Below are 14,701 nucleotides of genomic sequence, written 5' to 3'. Positions count from 1 at the left end.
TGATCTGGACAGCATATTCCAAAGCAGTTGAAAGTAATTTCTTTTTTCTTTTTTTGTCTGTCTTGGGTCTTGAACTCAGGGCCTGGACGCTGTCCCTGAGCTTTTGTGCTCAAGGCTTGCGCTCTACCACTTTGAGCCATAGCTCCACTTCCGGTTTTTTGGTGATTAATTGGAGGTTAAGAGTCTCACAAACTTTCCTGTCTAGACTGGCTTTGAACTGTGATCCTCAGATCTCAGCCTCCTGAGGAGTAGCTAGGATTACAGGTGTGAGCCCCAGTGCACAGCTGGAAGTACTTTCTTCTCACCGTGTCTTGCTGAATGCAAGGCTGACAGATGCCTGGTAGCATTGGCACACTTTGTCTTTCCCCTTCTGTTTATTTGATAGACATGAGTTGAACACTTGTTTGGTATTGGGCAATTGGGGTAGGGAAGTAAAAGGAGGAAAGGCCCAGCCAGGAAGCATCCCAAACATAACATACTGACTCATGTTTGTTTGTTTTTTTCCCAATCCTGGGGCTTGAACTAGGGCCAGGGCACTGTCCCTGAGCTTCTTTTGCTCAAGGCTAGCACTCTACCACTTGAGCCATAGCACCACTTCTGGATTTTTCTGTTCATGTGGTACTGAGAAATCGAACCCAGGGCTTCACTCATGCTAGGCAAGCACTCCAACACTAAGCCACCTTTCCATACCAACATACTGACTCTTAAAGGAAGAGCTCAAGAGACAGCAGGAAGCTTTGCGGACCACACAGTACAAATGGAATACAGAGGAGTACTGGCAGGCAGGAGTGGCAATATAATTGTGGAGTTCATTGCAGTGTGAAAATGAAGGGTGCTTTGTTTAGCCAGGTGTCCAGTGGCGCACAGGTATAATCCAACTACTCAGGAGGCTGGGATCTAAGGAATACAATTCAAAGCCAGTCTAGGCAGGAAAGTCTGTGAACTCTTAATCTCCAATTGAGCACCAAAACCCTGAAAGTGGAGCTGTGGCTCAAGTGGTAAAGCACCAGCCTTGAGCACAAAAACTACAGGACAGCACCCAGGCCATGAATACAAGCCTAAGGAATCACACACACACACACACACACACACACACACACACACACACACACACACACACACACACACACACACACACACAAAGGATCCCTTGTTTTAAAAAATATATGAACAATTTTAATGACCTATTGAACACACCAGCCTCTGTAGTTAAGAAAAAGAAAAGAGATTGAGACAAGCAATAGCCAGAGGCTTTGCTATAGAAGGCTCACATCAAAGGGAGCCTCTTTAAGAAACTTGGACTTTATCCTTTCAGACAGAGAGGAACCTCATGGGGTTTTAAGGGTTTGAGGCAGGGAAGGACATGTACAGATTGGCTGCAAGAAGGATGGATTAGTGAGAGATAAGACTGGAGACAGAAAGACTGGAAGGAGGCTGCTATCCAGAGGTTAGGGTCTGACCTGAGATTGAAGGTGTGAAAAGGAGAGGAAAGGCAGGATTTGAGAGACATTCAGGAGGAAAATGGATAGGACTTGGCAAGAGATTGGCTGTGTGGGTGGGAGACAGACAGCAAGAATGACATGCAGGTGTTGAGTAAGCAGGACACCATTTTACACAAGGATGTCGGATGCTGAGCAGGAATGAGGGAGGAGAGGACCTCAGATTTGAACTTGTGGAGTTAGCAAGGCTGAGAGCCCCTCAGTTAGAGTGTGCAGAGGGCACTTGGGTCTATAACTCTGAAGTTCAGGGGAGTCATAAAGACTGGACAGTGTCGACAGTCACAAATCAGCCCATCTGTGATCCAGTAGTGGCTGGAGTTAAGACAGGGCTTGAGATCAGCCAAGGAAAGAGAGTGAGAAGATGAGGGCAGATATCCAGGGATTTTAGAGTGGGGTATGTCATTTCTGAATGCTCTCTTCCCCTCCTGCCCCCTGCCTATGGCAACTCAATGCCTGGGGCTTAGTCGATTTTCCATTGAACTGTCTAGTGTGATTCACTAGTGGGCAGACCTAGATTCTGTCCTGTGAGATCCTGGACAAGTTCCACAGCTCTCAAATAACTACAGTTTCCTCAACTTGGAGATAACACAAGGTATTTCCGATAAAAGGCTTAAATAAATAAACATCCTAGGTGTTTATTTACCTTCCCCCCAACTTTTTGTCAGTCATAGGGCTTGAACTCAGGGCTGGGTGCCCTTCTTGAGCTCTTTCTTTGCTCAAGGCTAACACTCTACCACTTCGAGCTCCGTTTCTGGTTTTTGAGAGGTTAATTGGAGGTAAGAGTCTCATGGGGACTTTTCTGCCCAAGATGGATTTGAACTGCAATCTTCATATCTCAGCCTCCTGAATAGCTAGGATTATAGGTGTGAGCCACAGGCATCTGGACTATTTACTGTTTATATCTTTCTTTTATTATTTTTATTTTTTGTAGCCTTGGGGCTTGAACTCAGGGCCTAAGCACTGTCCCTGAGCTGCTTCTTCTTCTTCTTTTTCTTCTTCTTCTTTTTTCTGGTTGTGGGGCTTGAACTCTGGGCCTGAATGCTGTCCCTGTGCTCTTCAGCTCAAGCAAGCGCTCTACTGCTTGAGCCACAGCTCCACTTCCGGTTTTGTAGTGGTTTATTGGAGATAAGAGTCTCTCGACTTTCCTTCCTGGGTTGGCTTTGAACTGTGATCCTCAGATCTCAGCCTCCTGAGTAGAGCTAGGATTACTGGTGTGAGCCACCAGTGCCCAGCTTCCCTGAGCTTCTTTTGCTCAGGGCTAGCACTCTACCAATTGAGCCATAGCACCACTTCTGACTTTTTCTATTTATGTGGTACTGAGGAATGGAACTCAGGGCTTTATGCATGCTAGGGAAAGCACTCTACCACTAAGCCACATTCCCAGCCCCTATCTTACTTTATTTATATTTTGCTCGTCCTGGGGCTTGAACTCAGGGCCTGGATGTTGCCCCTGCACTTTTGTGCACAAGGCTAGCTCTCTGCCACTGGAACCACAGCTCTTCTGCTCATTTGTAGTTAATTGGAAAGTCTCATGGGCTAGTTTCAAACTGCAATCATCAGATCTCAGCCTCCAGAGTAGCTAGGATTAGAGGTGTGAGCTACTGGTGCCCAGCTACAATGTACTTTAGATTTTCTTTTGTTGTTGTTGTTGTTGGTCATGGGCTTTTTTTTTTGGGGGGGGGGTCCGGTCATGGGGCCTGAATTCTGGGCCTGGGTGCTGTCCCTCAACTCTTCAGCTCAAGGCTAGCACTCTACCACTTGAGCCACAGCGCCACTTCCGGTTTTTTCTTTTTTGCTTATGTGGTGCTGAGGAATCGAACCCAGGGCCTCAGGCATGCAAGCCAAGCGCTCTACCACTGAGCCACCTTCCCAGCCCCTGGTCATGGGCTTTAACTCTGGGTCTGGGTGCTGTCCCTCAGCTCTTCAGCTCAAGGCTAGCACTCTACCATTTGAGCCACAGTGCCACTTCTGGCTTTTTCTGCTTATGTGGTGCTGAGGAATCCAACCCAGAGCCTCATGCATGCGAACCATTGTCCCAGCCCTAGATATGTACTTTTATGCTTTGTAAAATACATGCATATACAATGTTATACAATCATTATTGAAAGATATCCATGGAAGCAGCCTGCAGGGCCAAAGCAACGAAGGGCCTCTTTAGGGCTCTCTCAAGGGAATTTGGCTCCCATCTCAGAGTTCCTGACTCAGAGTTTCTGACTCAGGCAGTAGGAATTGCTGGGGCTCCCCCACAATTAAACAAACACTCACTGGGCTCCAACTATGTGCTGTGGGCTCCCTGGGCTACCCCAAGAAGTCTAGCACTACCCCGCCCTCAGGGATATCTCTCCTCCTTGAATCAATAGGCAGGGCCCAGCAGGACTGGGAGGCCCAGCCCTGATGAGTTACTGAGGCCCAGACCACCAGCACCTCACCCCACCCACTGCGCTCAGGGTGACTCACATGGAATACAAGTCTGCTTGAGAACCATTTCTGCCCAGTTGCTGATTCCCATCCCCTGGGAGACTGCCCAAAAGGACATAAATGCCTAAGCCTCTGGCAGCCTTCTGCCCTCTTCCGAAGTCACCAGGAACTTGAGGCCTGTACCTAGACACGTATCCAGGTCACTGACTCTGGTCTGCAGGAAGGCTGGGGGGTAGGGAGCTGGTTGAGCTTCCTGGCAAGGAAAGGGTGCAGACTTTTTTTTTTGTCAGTCCCTGGGGCTTGAACTCTGGGCTTGGGCGCTATCCCTCAGCTCTTCAGCTCAAGGCGAGCACTCTACTGCTTGAGCCACAGTGCCACTTCCAGTTTTCTAGTGGTTTATTGGAGATAAGAGTCTCATAGACTTTCCTGCCCTGGCTGGCTTTGAACCGTGATCCTCAGATCTCAGCCTCAAACTAGGATTACAAGCATGAACCGGCACCCAGCGGGTGCAGACATTTAACCATGACTCTCAACTCTCTCAAGCCTCTGCTAATGGAGTGGGTGGGATGCAGGGGTTGGGGGTGGGGGAGGGCTGGGAGGCAGCACACTTAGGAAGTGGAGGAAAGACCCAGCCAGAGCTGGGATGCCAGCCTTGCAAAAGGACATCACACAGCCCCTGGGTGCCTTGTATGTGGCCTGGCCAACCGTTGTTTTGTTGTTCGTTTGCTTATTAAATGATAACCAGGTGCCACGCGCCAGTGGCGCTCTAACTGGTTGACAAGCCTTATCTAATTGGATCCTTCTTTACTTGATGTGGGTACTATTATTAGTCAGGTTTTAAAGACAAAGGAGAAAAAGCTTAGTTAACTCATCTGGCTGGCATTGACTTGGAGGTGGGATTCAGGTGAGTCTGTCAGACTCCTCAGCCTACATTGTTGTTCTCTAGGTGAGACACCTGTACCTCATTTACACCCATACCTGCTGGGCCAGGTTGGTCACAAGATACCCCAACTCTTCTTCCTTGGCTTTCCCCTGATTCCTGCTTTCTCCCCCACTTGTGTCAAACCCTGAGTACAGCATTCCTGCAGTCCCTGCCCTTTTCCAAAGTTCTTTCTCACCACACCTTATTCTGGACCAGCGCCCATTTTTTATCCTCCTGCCTAGCCATAAAAAGAAGCCTCACCCTTGACATCCAAATAATCTTCTATTCATGTATTACTTTATGGCCCAATTGTTTTGCCCACAGTCATGCTATTGGTGAGGTGTGCAGGTGTGATCTAGCTGCCTGCTGGCCAGGAACTCCTAGGAACATAGCAGTCTTGTCTTTTGATGTGTGTGTGTGTGTGTGTGTGTGTGTGTGTGTGTGTGTGTGTGTGTGTGTGTGTGTGTGTGTGTGTGTGTGTGTGTGTGTGTGTGTGTGTTTACTGTATCTCCCCACACGAGGCTTGAGGACTTGAGGACAGATTAGGCCATCTCTGTAACCCAGCACTTGGCACAACACCTGCCATGGATTCTGTGAAGAACTTCATGGATGTTTGTGCAGGAAGAAATGAGAGGAGGTGTAGCTATTTGCAGGAAGGCATGTAACATTGGAGGTGATTGTAAGGAGTGGGGAGATGATAGTTGGATCTTGGGGAAAGGGCTCTGACTCCCTTCTCCAGCCCTCCCTTTACAGCTTAGGACATGGAATCAACCCTCTTGAGTATCTTGGGGGTCATGAAGTGAAGAAATCCAGACAAAGAAATTAGGGATGGTTGGCTATCCAAGTGAAGCACAGATGAAGGCCATGCAGCAGAGCCAGTCAGTTGCGTCTGCTTAAGGCTGATGATTGTACCTTCCCCCCCACCCCTGCCCCCTGTTTATACTAGGGATTCAACCCAGGGTAGACAAGTGCTCGGTCCTATTGTTTTTAGTTTTTGAGATAGAATCTGGATAACTTTGCCCAGGATGGCCTTGAATTCAAGATCCTCCTGCCTCTGGGATTATAGGTGTGCATTACTGCACCTGGCTGATTGCACTTTTAACCGTGGCCTGCCATGCCCTCCTTATCCCTTGTTCACCTTTGTTAGTCATCTGGGTAAAAACAACTCACTGGGTGACTTTATTAACTAGGTCCAATGTGTCAGCTAAGAATACGTTCTCTCTCTCTCTCTCTCTCTCTCTCTCTCTCTCTCTCTCTCTCTCTCTCTCTCTCTCTCTCTCTTTCGCTGAAATTTGAACTCAGGGGCTGTACCACTGAGCCATGCCTGTAGTTCTTTTTTGGTTCATTTGTTTTAGTTTGTTTTTCTGGTAGGGTCTTGCGTTTTGCCAGGGGCCAATCTCAGACCACCTGCCTAGGCCTTTGGGACTACTTTATGTATGTGGGATTATGCTTTTCCATGCTGGGACTCCCATTCTGTTTCTTTCTGTTGCTTTATCAGGAGAGGGAATTCAATCTACCAAGAGAGGGAAAAGCAAGTCTATTATGAAACCAGTTCAACACTTGCCAAACACTATTGCTAAGGCAGTGAGAACCTTAATGAGAAGACATAGTAAAAATGGATTCTCTCACAGTTTGGAGGCCAGAAGTCTGAAATCAAGGGCTGGGAAAGTGGCTCAGTGGCAGTTTGCCTCACATGCATGTTCAGGCCCCACGACTGACAGACACATGCATGCATGCATGCGCGTGCGCGCGTGCACACACACACAAAAGAGGTCTGAAATCAAAGTGTCAGCATGTCTCTGTTCTGTGCCTCTTCTGTATCCTGGCAGTAGCTGGCTGTACCTGGTATTCCTTGGCTTGTGGTTGTGTTACTTCAGTCTCTGGATGACCATGGTTTAAGGCCAGCTCCAGCAGAAAAGTTTGCTGGTTTTCAAACTAACCAGTAAAAGGCCAAGCTGGCTTAGTGGTAGAGTGCTTGCCTAACATGCATGAAACCTTGGGTTTGATTCCTCAGTACCACATAAACAGAAAAAGCTGGAAGTGATGCTGTAGCTCAAGTGATAGAGTGCTAGCCTTGAGCATAAGAAGCTCAGAGACAATGTCTAGGCCCTGAGTTCAGTCCCCAAGACTGGCAATAAAAAGCCAGGCTGGGGACATGGCTCAAGTGGTAGAGCACCAGCCTAGCAAACTTAAGGCTCCAAGTTGAATTCCCAGTTCTGACAAAGACCACTTCAGTTACACTGGAAAATATGGAAATGTCTGCATCACAGGTTGTGATCCACAGTAAGTAGGAGCATTGGCTAGGCAAGAGGATTTTTAGGGCTGGCCAGAGGGAGAAATCCAAGGGTACTACAGGCTGGAAGCCTGGTGGATGGGGCCTGGTGATGGATACTCAGGGGTGAATAGTGTCCCTCAATGTCCTTCCTGAGGCAGACACAGTCATTGGATTATTTTCTCTGAAAGTGAGCTGTTCAGAAAGGCCTGGCTTCAGTCTGGTGCTTCCTGCCCTTACTAGGCAGCCTTACCATTTGAGCCATTCCCTCTTTTGCTCTTTTTTTTTTTGCCGGTCCTGGGGCTTGAACTCAGTGCCTGGGCACTGTCCTTGAGCTTCTTTTGCTCAAGGTTAGCTCTCTACCACTTGCACCACAGTACCACTTCTGGCTTTTCTGGTTATGTGAGGAATCAAACCCAGGGCTTCATGCATGTGAAGCAAGCACTCTACCACTAAGCCACATTCCCAGTCCCAGTCCCTCCTCCTCCTCTTCTGCTTCTTCTTCTGCTGCTCCTGCTTTCTCCCCCTCCTCCTCCTCCTCCTCCTCTTTCTTCTTCTTCTTCTTCTTCTTCTTCTTCTTCTTCTTCTTCTTCTTCTTCTTCTTCTTCTTCTTCTTCTTCTTCTTCTTCTTCTTTTTCTTCTTCTCCTTCTCCTTCTCCTTCTCCTTCTCCTTCTCCTCCTCCTCCTCCTCCCCCTCCTCCCCCTCCCCCTCCTCCTCCTCCTCCTCCTCCCCCTCCTCCTCCTCCTCTTCCTCCTCCCCCTCCTCCTCCTCCTTCTCCTCCTCCTCCTCCTCTTTCTTCTTCTTCTTCTTCTTCTTCTTCTTCTTCTTCTTCTTCTTCTTCTTCTTCTTCTTCTTCTTCTTCTTCTTCTTCTCCTCCTCCTCCTCCTCCTCCTCCTCCTCCTCCTCCTCCTCCTCCTCCTCCTCCTCCTTCTCCTTTTGATTGATCACAGGGGTTGGCTTGAACTTAGGGCCTAGGCACTGTCCCTGAGCTCTTTTACTCAAGGCTGGAGCTCTATTGCTTTGAGCCACAGCTCTACTTCTGGTTTTTGAGTAGTTGATTGGAGATAAAAGTCTCATGGGGACTTTTCTGCCTGGCCTGGCTTTGAACCACAATCCTCAGATCTCAGCCTCCTCAGTAGCTAGGATTACAGGTGTGAGCCACTGGAGTCCAGCTACTGCTCTGATTTTTTTTTTTTTTTTTTTTTTTTTGTCATGGGCATTGTCCCTGAGCTCTTCAGCTCAAGGCTAGTGCTCTACCACTTGAACCACAGCACCATTTCCGGTTTTCTGGTGATAAGAGTCTCACAGACTTTCCTGCCTGGACTGGCTTTGAACTGCGACCCTCAGATCTCAGCCTCCTGAGTAGCTAGGATTACAGGCATGAGCCACCGATGCCCGGCTACTCTGATTATTTTTAAAACAGGATCTTACTTTATGTTTATGGTCTGCGTGGACTATGACCCTCCTATTTATTCCTCCCACCACAGCTGGGATGAAAGGCTGATTCCACTGTGCCCAGCTATTAGTTAAGGTGGAGTCTTGCAAAGTTTTTGCCAGGCTGGCCTCAAACTACATTCTTTTTTTTTTTTTTTTTTTTTTTTGCCAGTCCTGGGCTTGAACTTAGGACGTGGCCACTGTCCCTGAGCTTCTTTTCCTCTACCACCTCAGCCACAATACCACTTCCATCTTTTTCTGTTTATGTGGTATTTAGGAATTGAACCCAGGGCTTCATGCATGCTAGGTAAGCTTTCTACCACTAAGCCACATTCCCAGCCCCCACATTCCTCTTGATCTCAGTCTCCTGAGTAGTTAATATCACAGACGTGAGCACTCAGGGCTTCTGACTGAGGCAGACCCTGAAGGAGTCAGCAGTTGGTACCCAAACTGGGCATTCAGGCCTTCTTTGAGGGAGAACCTAGCTGCACACTTGTCTGCCACAATTGGACAATGAAGAGAGTTAGCTGGCAGAATGAAGAGTATAGCAAGAGAGATCCATTTATCCTTAGAGGTGACCTTATTTAGAAAAACGCATCTTAGTAGGTACGATTACAGTGAGGGTCTTGAGAGGGATCATCTGGGTGGGCCCTACGTGTCCTCATAAGAGAGAGGCAGAGGAGCTGAGCCAGATACGTAAGAGAGACAAAGGTGACATGAAGACAGAGGAGGCAAAGGGAGCAATGATGTGGCCACAGGCCACCATGCTGACAGTCACAGCAGCTAAAAGATGACGAGAAACTTCCTGGTGCCTCTTGACAGGTCGTGACCTGCCACATCTTGGTCTTGGCCCAGTGGAACTCATTTTTGGACTTTAGATCTGCAGAACTAGGAGAGAATCCAGTTATGTTGGCTTTTTGGGTGTTTTTTTTTTTTAATTAGCAAGTTTGGGCTGATTTAGCCAAGTGCTGATGGCTCAGGCTTATAATCCTAGCTAGTTAGGAGGCTGAAATCTGAGAATCACTGTTCAAAGCCAGAGTAGGCAGAAAAAAATCCATGAGACAATGAACCTCCAATTAATCAGCAAAAAGCCACAAGTGGATGTGTAGCTCAGGTGCCGGCTGAACACCAGCCTTGAGTGAAAAAAAAAAATCAAGCAAGAACACAAGACCCTGAGTTCAAGCCCCAATACTGGCGCGCACACACATGCTCATGCATACACGTGCGCATGCACACACACACACACACATATACAAACACATTTTTAAAAATCTGGGCTAAGTTTGTTATGGTAGCCCCAGGAAACAACTACCAAATGTAAAAGGCAAATTGCCAGCAGGGGTGCATTAGATCATCCCCCCTGGATTCTGAAGGGAAGGGATTCTAGGTGGATCTGTATGTGGACAGGGCATTTGTCAGAGTACCTAGAACTTGGTTTCCATATGCACTTGCTGCTCAGACCTCACTCCTGCAAAAAATGAGTGTTCCCTCTACAATGGTGACCCCATTTGCCTACCTCATATAAAAAGGTAGCTGCTGCCCCCCTGCCATGCCACTCAGCTGTACTTTGGGTAGCCACATGAGACTGTTTGTTTTTGTAGGTCAAGGGGATCTGGGTGCTGTCCCTGAGTTCTTTGCTTAAAGCTAGTAGTGCTCTACCACTTTGCGCCATAGCACCACTTCCTGTTTTCTGGTGGTTAATTAGAGGTAAGCGTCTCACAGACTTTCCTGGCCAGGCTGGCTTTGAACCATGATCCTCAGATCTCAGGCTCCTGAGTAGCTAGGATGACAGGTGTGAGCCTCCCGTGCCAGTGTGAGCCACTGATCTTTGACCTTGTTCTGTTCTTCACCTAGACCAGGCTGGGCACCTGCAGGATCTCCAGTCTCCTGGCTTTGCAGAGAAGAGTGATTGCTGAGGACAATGCATTTCCTGTTAGGGGAAACCTAGCAGAACCTGCCACTGCTCCCTGGGCAGAACTGAGTACATGGAAGGAAATGTGGAGCCAGTTTGGACTATAACCCAATGGGCTTCGTGGCTGTGCCTGAGGTCCTCAAAGATGGTTTAAGTAAACTTCATTTTCTTTATGCAACAAAGACACATCTGCTATATGATGTAATCATACTTAAACCTAGCTTTAGGGGTGCTTAAAGTTGCTCCTTTTTATCAAGCAATAAAGTAGCTGTGTGGAGGGCATTATATTCATAGCTCACAATCTTATCACAAAGTCGGCTTCTTTTCTTGCTACTCCCAGAAGAAATCCCCTGAAAGCCAGGGCTGGGCAGGTCTCTCTCTGCCAGAAGTACTCCCCTCCCACTGGTCCTGAGCCCACCTCTATCCTGAGCACCACCTCTATTGTGGTGGCCCTCAGGAAGGATGGGCCACAGGTAGGTCTCACATTACAATTCTCACTGGGGCTCTTTCTGTGGGGCTGGGAAAACAGTGCTGCCTCCCTAAGCTCAGTTTTGGAGGCAAAAAAAATGGAGGTTGGCTCCGTGCCTTTGTGCCTCTGATCATGTACAATAATGTTTATTGAAATGAACTTCAGGAAATGGAAACTACTAGGTTTCTTTCTTTGTTGCTTTTGCTCTTTCTTTTTGTCTTGTTTGTTTATCTGTCTTTGGAGGGTAACGTTGGACACAGAAATGGAGGGCAAAGGATGAATGGATACAGCAGCAATACTTACTAGACACTATGTTGAAAATAAACTATACAACTTGTGGGTGAGGACAGAAGGGAAAAACTGGGAGAAAGCAAGGGAAGGGGTGACAATGTCCAAAAAGAAATGTACAAGTCATGATCTGACTTGTGTAATGATAATCCCTCTGAATGTCACCTTTATAATAGCCATTAAAAAATTAAGCCAGGGGCTGGGAAGTTAGCTCAGTGGTAGAGTGCTTGCCTTGTATGCATAAGGGCCTGGATTTGATTCCTCAGCATCACATAAGCAGAAAAAGCTGGAAGTGGAGCTGTGGCTCAAGTGGTAGAGCACTAGCCTTGAGCTGAAGAGCTCAGGGACAGTGCCCAGGCCTAGAGTTTAGGCCCCACGACTGACAAAAAAATTAAAAAAAAAAAATTAAGCCAGGTGCTGGTGGCTAACACTTGTAATACTTGCTACAGGAGGTTGAGATCTGAGGATCATGGTCCGAAGCCAACCTGGAAGTACTGGAAACCTTTTTTTTTTTTTTTGTTGGTCATGGGGCTTGAACTCTGGGCCTAGGTGCTGTCCCTCAGCTCTTCAGCTCAAGGTGAGCGCTCTACAGCTGAAGCCACAGGGCCACTTCCTGTTTTCTAGTGGTTTATTGGAGATAAGAGTCTCACAGATGGACTTTTCTGCCCAGGCTGGCCAGGAGGCTGCCCAGCTTCCAGAGTAGTTAGGATTATAGGTGTGAGCCACTAGCTCCCCACCTGTAATACTCTTATCTCCAGTGAACCAACAGAAAACAGGAAATGGTGCTCTGGCTTAAAATGGTAGAGTGCTAGCTTTAAGTACAAAAGCTCAGGGATGGCACATAGGCCCTGAATTCAAGCCTCAGGACTGACAAAAAATAAAATAAAATGAATTTTTAAAAAGGAAACAGGATTCACACACACATATACCCACATACAAAACAACAACAAACAAAACTCAAACAAAAAAACAACTGAGGTCTGAGGATTATGGTTTGAAGCCAGCCTGGGCAAGAAAGTCCATTTTACTCTTACCTCCAACTAACTACCAAAAAGCCAGAAGTAGCCAGGTGCTGGTGGCTCACACCTGTAATCCTAGCTACTAGGAGGCTGAGATCTGAGGATTGTGGTTCAAAGCCAGCCTGAGAAGGAAAGTCTGTGAAACTCTTATCTCCAATAAACCACCAGAAAACCGGGAATGGAGCTGTGGCTCAAGTGGTAGTGTGCTTGTCTTGAGCTGAAGAGCTGAGGGACAGCGCCCAGGTCCAGAATTCAAGCCCCATGACCAACAATAACAACAAAAAAAGCCAGAAGTAGAATTGTGGCTCAAATGGTAGAGTGCCAGCCTTGAGCAGAAAAACCTAAGGGACAGCAGTCAGGCCCTAAATTCAAGCCCCAGTACTGGCACAAAACAAAAACAAACAACAACAAAAACCCCTGGGGTCTGTGTCAGTGATGCATAGTTTTGGGCTTAAAGAGCTAAAATTCTTTTTTTTTTTTTTTTTTTGGGGGGGGGGTCTGGTCGTGGGGCCTGAACTCTGGGCCTGGGCACTGTTCCTCAGCTCTTCAGCTCAAGGCTAGTGCTCTACCACTTGAGCCACAGCACCACTTCCGGCTTTTTTCTTTTTGCTTATGTGGTGCTGAGGAATCGAACTCAGGGCCTCAGGCATGCAAGGCAAGCGCTCTACCATTGAGCCACCTTCCCAGCCCCAAGAGCTAAAATTCTTTTATTTTTCTCCCTGGCCTCCCCTAAGAGCTAAAATTCTTAAGGGAAGCAAACACATGAAGAAGAGGCCATTATATATGATTATATGTATGTGTATAATGAATCATGTACATATCATATTAATTAAACATATGTAAGCAAGCTGTAAGGAGAACAAGAAAATTCTTGATGGAATGAGAGATAAAATAATGAGTTCAGTTTTAAGGGATGAATAGGAGTTTGTCTTGGGTTACAATGGGTAGGGAGGCCATTCCTAGCCCAGAGCACAGTAAGCACTCCTAATCTCACTCTCCTAAACAGCCTCTGTGCCCAAGAAGATAAGCAAAGAAGGGCCTGGTGTCTAGGGAGAGTTGGATGGGGGAGGAAAGGAGGCTGGAGTGATACAGAAGCCTCATCTAGGAGGGCCAGGCCAAGGGATTCCACTACGGGCTGTGGGCCGCCTTTGGAGGCCTTGTCCACCCAAGGACTATCTAGAGTCAGGGATGGAGACAGATAGGATTCTGTGGACCCAGCACAAGTAGATGGGGAGAGGGAGTCTTGAGAGAGTTAACTAGTTAAGAGTCAAAATATAGGGCTGGGAATGTGGTTTAGTGGTGGAGTTCTTGCCTAACATGCATGAAGCCCGGCGTTTGATTCCTCAGTAACACATAAACAGAAAAAGCCAGAAGTAGCACTGTGGCTCAAGTGGTAGAGTGCTAGCCTTAAGCAAAAGCAGCTCAGGGACAGTGCCCAGGCCCTGAGCTCAAGCCCCAGGACTGGCAAAAAAAAAAAAAAAAAAAAGAGTCAAAATATAGTGAAAGGGTGACATATAACTGTAACCCCTCTGTATATCACCTTTAAAATAACAATTAAAATATTTTTAAGCCAGGTGCTGGTGGCTCACGCCTGTAATTCTAGCTACTCAGGAGGCTGAGATATGGGGATGGCAGTTCGAAACCAGTCTGAGCAGAAAACAGTGAGACTCTTTCTCCAATTAACCACTTATAAACTGAAAGTGGCACTGTGGCTCAAGTGGTAGAGTGCTAGCCTTGAGCACCAAGAGGCCCAGGGACAGTGCGCAGGCCCTGAGTTCAAACCCTATAACTGACAACAACAACAACAAAATTTTAAAAAGAGTCAAAATATATCCCCTGAGCTCTTGTGCTCAAGGCTAGCACTCTACCACTTAGAGCCACAGTACCGCTTTCAGCTTTTCTGGTAGTTAACTGGAGATTGGAGTCTCACGGATTTTCCTGCCAGGGCTGGTTTTGAACACGATCCTCAGATCTCAGTCTCCTGAATTTCAAATGTGAGCCACAAGGGTCAGGCATCATTTCTCCCTCTTTATGGAGAGTTTGTCCCAGGCTCTGCCAATTTTACCATAGCCAGTAAGTCCCTCTCATTGGACTACTGAAAGTTTGGGAGAGACATTGAGACAGATGATATTTTGGTGTGAGGAGACTAAGTTCGAGAAAAATACAACTCTAGGCAGAAAGAAATACAATGCTCCTCTGCCCACATATGGAATTCTGCATTCTGAAGCCTACCTCTAAGCAGGAAGAGGGGAGTGAGGGCATTTGTGTTGTGGTGGCCTGGAGATGGGGGAAGGCCAGGAGGGGTTAGTGTTCCTAGTTCCTGCAGGAGATCTTGAGGGTAGGGCTCCTCAGGCCAGGAAGGGCGACTAGGTCTTTCGCTCAGTGCCTGCAGTTGTAGCACTGGGACTTGAAGCAAGGGAGCAGACAGCCTGGGAACCGGTCTGCCAACCTGTCTAACTAGGGATTG

Source organism: Dipodomys merriami, unplaced genomic scaffold (assembly GCF_024711535.1).
Source record: "Dipodomys merriami isolate MVZ:Mamm:240054 unplaced genomic scaffold, mDipMer1.0.p SCAF_19, whole genome shotgun sequence".
In the NCBI taxonomy this organism is placed as follows: Eukaryota; Metazoa; Chordata; class Mammalia; order Rodentia; family Heteromyidae; genus Dipodomys; species Dipodomys merriami.
Note: the sequence above shows the minus strand (reverse complement) of the source record.